The 5,511-nt window shown below is 40.6% G+C and overlaps 1 protein-coding gene across 2 annotated transcripts in view; it reads left to right on the top strand.

The window, feature by feature from the left end:
• Nucleotides 1-5,511, top strand: part of LOC128877019 (vesicle-associated membrane protein 2-like) — a 40,333-nt gene that overhangs the window by 26,216 nt on the left and 8,606 nt on the right. Inside the window, exon 5 of one of the 2 annotated variants that reach the window (XR_008457180.1) lies at nt 418-5,496. The exons of the other annotated variant lie outside the window; for it this stretch is intronic. The gene's annotated coding sequence lies outside the window, so the exon portion shown is untranslated. The remainder of the gene's footprint in view (nt 1-417; nt 5,497-5,511) is intronic. 2 annotated transcript variants of the gene reach the window in all.

Raw genomic sequence — 5,511 nt, forward strand, 5'->3', positions numbered from 1 at the left:
TACCCCCCATTTCCGGCTCCTCCCCGAGTTTTGGGACACCCTGTATAATTACAGCAGAAACCAATCCGATTTAAAATTTGTCCCTCCAGAGTTTAAACATTCGTTGAAGAAGAACCCGGATAGAAGAACGAAAAGTCAGAAACATGTTTAGTTGAATTTTGTTCAATTTTGCGATAACTCTAATTTACATTGGCCCGCTTCGTACAGACTCGAGGTTCGATCTTCGTCCACGAGGGTAGTCCACGATTCCGCATGCAAAGAGGTACCCAAGAAGTACTGAAAGCTCCAAGAGTACCGAAAGAATCTAATCTGTCTCTAAAATTGAACGAATCCACGTGAAACGGGTGGAAAATTGTCGCGAAACTGGTCGCTCGGATAACCTACATGGAAACAAAAATCGGCTGTTATTCTTTTCAGCGGGCGTCACCAGCGGCAGCGACTCGCAAAATTGAACACGTGAGTAAAGTTAAGCCACCCCCCTCCCCCCCAAAAAAAAGAAAAACAAAAGAAAAAAAGAAAGAAACAACAACTGCAGCAACAACGGCAAAAGATAAGGAACCACAGCGAGAAAGGGAAAGGAACGGCGAGAGTTGAGAAAACGAATCAAGGCGTTCGAATAAAAAGACAAGCATCGACCGACGACGGGATCGAGGTGCTAGAAAAATCGAGTCGAATCGGAGGAAGCCTTGGAGAACGATGGAAAGAAATGAAAGATGCGTCGTCGTCGGACCGTTCATCTTTCGTAAATTATTGACAAAATAACTGGAAGAAGATCCTGGTGGTTCGGACTCCGGAAAATGGAGAAAATTTCATTGATAACGAAGTGGTTCTACTCGGTCCGGATAGATCGGGGAACGCGACGTGATCATGGTTCCTTTCGCAGCTCCGACTCACGTTCCAGGTCTTCGAGAGGGGAATACGATCGAGTTTTCCTCGACCTCTCGCAAATGGACGAAGGCTGGCCACGGAAACCGCGAACCTGCGCGGACGTTCTCGTTGACTCTCACGGTTCTCGGGAACAGTAACGATAATCGCGAACGAAGAACGATCAAAGAGAAAAACGTAGACTCATACGGATAGACGGGACTCTTTCAGTTAAAGAACGCAACGTTAGGACGGAGAGCAATGAGCTGGGTTCAAAGTTGCCACAGATTATTAACGAGTGTGAAGTAGGATAATTTTGTTCCTGAGACGTTATCGGCGTATAGTACTGTGCAAGAGTCTTGGGCCACTATGGCACATTACACTTTTTATTTACACTTTTATTTGTATCGTTAAAGAAAGTGTATGCATTTTGATTTAATTCATATATTTATTTCACCAATATTATTGTAGAGTCCATTGCCTGGAATTAAACAAAAATTACATAAATTCAAGGGAGAATTTAATATTTTGATTGTTTTTTAGTCCTACCAAAAGTGGGACACGTGGCAACTCTGACGAAAGTCATTGCATCTTTTCTAACGCGTTTGTTACTGAGAGGGGATAAGAAAAAATGTCGATAGCGCACTAGGAGAATGAATACGTCTTGCCTTCAAAGTCATTGCGTAATAGTAACACAACGATCATGTCAAAAACAGCCGAGCTACATCCTCCATTAATTCCTAGCAGGGGGTTACAGCTCCTCGGGCGCCGCTACAGCGACAAACTGAACCGCTACGCGCACGACTTAAAGCTGTGAGACCCCTATCCTGTTAAGACTGCTTATAAGGTTCCTTCGATAAGGAGCGCAAGTAAAACAGAAGATTCTTCATTCATATAGCTAATTTGCAAAGTTTTCTGATTTTGTCTCTTTTATAAAAACAGGAACGAAGCGCCGTTATAACAATTTGCTTGTATAAATTTAATAGTACTTTACTTTTAGACGAGGAATATTTATATACTCATGGAATAATGTGAATTGGAATGGAATTCTGAGACGTGAATCAGTGGAACATGAAATAGAGATGAAATAGTGACGTGATTATGTCTGTGTATTATTTAGTTACGTGTGAGACACGTAACCACTCTGTACGACAAAATGGCGCGATTACCAATAACCAACGCTCTTTATAAACCTATTTTTTGACATTAGGCTGTTTATACATACCACAGGCGTTAGCGAGTCGTCAATTATGCTTCTATGCATATGATTTGATATTTCGACGAAAGCAACGCTTATACATTCTCCCGACGCGCCATTACTACCGTTGCCACGCGAGAAGAATGAATCCGACATGGTAACATACATGTACACTTGACTTGGTGGTTGTGTATTATTAAAACCGCGTCTGTGGGACAAAACAACGAGCCTATCAATAGACGATGCTCTTCGTAGCTCGAACGCGACAATTCTTGTGTTCATTCTCCTCCCATGCCAACAGTAGCGATCGTAACTGCAAACTATGTGTCTTCGGTTGGATATCAGCGCTTCCCTAAGAGCGCGCAGTCTATTCGTACTAATCTACGAGAAAGAACCATCGCGATTCCCTTCAGAGAAAAGCGACGAACCGTCGACGAAATCCTCGCCTTCCTTTGTCCATTTTTTATTAGTTCACGCGGAGGAAACGAGGAAGAGAAATAAACGACGTGTGTACAAAAGAGACCGAAATAACCGTGAATCGCGTAAACGTGCTAATTCGCAATTTGCTCGCGGGGAAAACCAGTAGGATCCTATTCGACGAAGGCAGCGCGTAGGGTGTTCCTCGTTTTGTCCCTTCTCTCCGTGAAGAAGCGTGGGATATAAATAAATAAATGAATAAATAATAAATAAATAGATAAATAAATAAATGCGTGTATAAATGTATATCGACGTTTACTTTATAAACTAACACGTATGCTGGCTCGACGACGCGGGGCGCGCGATCCGTCAACGAAGCCGGCGACGAGGATCTCGACTTCCATCGAGATCGAGGCTTAAATTGTAAACTCGCCGAACTGTTTCCACCTTGGTTGAGCCCCGGTCGAAATTCGTTCGACCAAGGAACTCCAATTTGCCGCTCGGATGCATTCTAATTTCCTTCGGATCGTCTTCGTTCGCGCAGTTCCCTTTCCTTCCACGGACGCGACACCGAGCGGGCTGTACTTAGATTAAGCACAAGGGGAAATGACGAAAATCGGTATGATTTTTACGCTTCGATGGGTTCCCGTTGGACACCCGCAAAAATCACCCATGGATCGCGCGACCGGATCCCGCGCTCCGCGCGTGACGCACATTCGTACGCTTCTATCTATAAATCATCCGACAATTGTAACCCGTCAAATAACCGCGGATTAATCTTTTATCTTGACGTTTTCAAATTTTTGTGTACAATTGTTATATACAATATGTAATATATGCATTTGTTGAAAAATGTCTTTAAGACCAGTAGGTAGGTTTAGTGCTAAATAACATATTTTTTTCAATCTGTAGAAATGATAACTCATTAAATAATTGACCGATTGGTTCCAAATTTTATGAAAAATTGGAATGATATCATTGTTTAAAGCAGAGCTGCAAATTCTTAATTACCATTACGTAATGATTACTTTCACCAAGTAATTAAATAATTGCCATTACAATTACGCTGTCGCATGTAATGATATTTGCAATTACTTAACTACTACCTGTAATTCAATGACTTTTTAATAACTACTTATAACTGTCCAGAAAGTAATCAAAAGGCGTATCAAATTTAAAGTAGTTAAAAATACCTAAAAGTTATAATTACTATTTAATGTATTTTAGATTTGGGATACCTTTTAATTACTTTCTGGTTAGTTATAAGCAACTATAATAAGTAATTGAATTACTCAGTAACTAAGATACAAAAGTAATCATTACTTTACAGCTCTGGTTTAAAGTATGTTTTTTTAAATAAGTTACACAATGGTGAAAATTGATAGTTTTTCTTTAATCACTCCTTGGAAAATCAATGTAGTATAACCGGATGACTTCTGGATGGAATTGTACATACATCTCGTGCTGTAAATAATATCATTTCTCCTTCACGTTCGCTCGATTACGACCAACCACCGCCGATTAAACACGAACATAACTCGAGGGTAAAAGAACGTAAGAAAGTGAGTGAGAGCGAGAAAGTGCGAGAGAAAGAATTCATCCTTTGTTCTTTCGCGTCCGTGTCCTTCTCTGTCGAGTCGAGATTAATAAAATAATAGAGGAGCGAGGTACGTTAGCGGCAAATCTTCGTCGAAGACGGCAACGAACGTTTTCGAGCAGGTAACGCACGGTACGAAACGAGAAAACGAGGCAGCACGGCGCTTCCCCGCTTTCAAGTGACAATTTCTCAACCCCGGTTTCGAGTAACGCGTTTTATCCAAAAAGATTATATTAGATAAAGTAGGCAAGTCGAAGAAGTGTAACGCGACCAGAAAAAGAAAAAGATTGAGTGCACGCTTGTGTCACGTTAAGAAACTTTGATGGAAGAGAATACAAATTGAAGAGAAATGTCACGCTAATAAGCTCTGGTCAGCGTCAGATGGATTATAAGGGAGGAACCCGGTTTAGGACGCTGAAAATGAGGCATTTTTTTCAGAATAGAACTTGCTGAAAATTTGATATGCTATAAAAACCGATATTATGAACCATTAAAAAAGAAAAAATAATTATTGACCGCCACATTACTGAGGTATAATTTATTGAAATCTGAAACTGCACATAAAAAAGTTGCCCAGTAACAGTCGGCGTTGTTGCTGCAATAACTTCTCGAGTATTACGAAAATGTATTGATATATTATGCAGATATGTAAGAGCAATAAAGTTGTTCTTTTACGAAAGTTTCCAATTGGCGATTTTCGATTTCTGAATGTGACTATCTCGAAACAACTAACTTACACAAAAAAAAAAAACAAAAGATTTTCTTGTTTATTATATAAATACATAACCGATAAACCGATTATTTTTTAAAAATTTGTAAAAAAAATGCCTTATTACCAGCGTTCTGAATCGAAGTTCCTCCTTAATTCCTATGACTTCCCCTAAGCAAGTAAATTCTGATTTAAAATTCTGATGCGTATGCAAACATAGACAGAAACAGAGATATTCTCTCGATTTGTTCTATCTGTGTTCTCCACAGCGACTCCTATGACTTCTCTACTCTATCTACTGGGTGTTCTAAAAATCTTTGAGTTCCTTGAAAGAGGTGGTTCGGGAGGTGATTTGAAACAACTTGTTTCTTAGCGAAAATGTTGTTCGTGGCTTCGTTAAGGAGATATTAACAAAAGTCCGAACAATCAGAGCGCGAGTACGCTGCGGCGCCGGTGGAGCGCCCGCAGTAGAATAGGGTACGCGATAGACAGGCACAGTAGCTTAGGCTACGCGCTGGACAGCCGCAGTAGCATAGGCTACGTGCTAGACAGCCGCGCTCTGATTGATCGGGGTTTACTGTTAATCCTTTGCACTCGAGAGGTGACTCTCAGTCAGCATTAAGTTTCACGCAGCAAATCTACAATACTTAATGTTTCTTTAGGTTTAATTTGTTTGGAACTCGAACTATCGATAAAATGATTGTCGGCGAGGTAAAGGTTACCTTA

This window comes from Hylaeus volcanicus, chromosome 5 (genome assembly GCF_026283585.1).
Source record: "Hylaeus volcanicus isolate JK05 chromosome 5, UHH_iyHylVolc1.0_haploid, whole genome shotgun sequence".
Classification (NCBI taxonomy): Eukaryota; Metazoa; Arthropoda; class Insecta; order Hymenoptera; family Colletidae; genus Hylaeus; species Hylaeus volcanicus.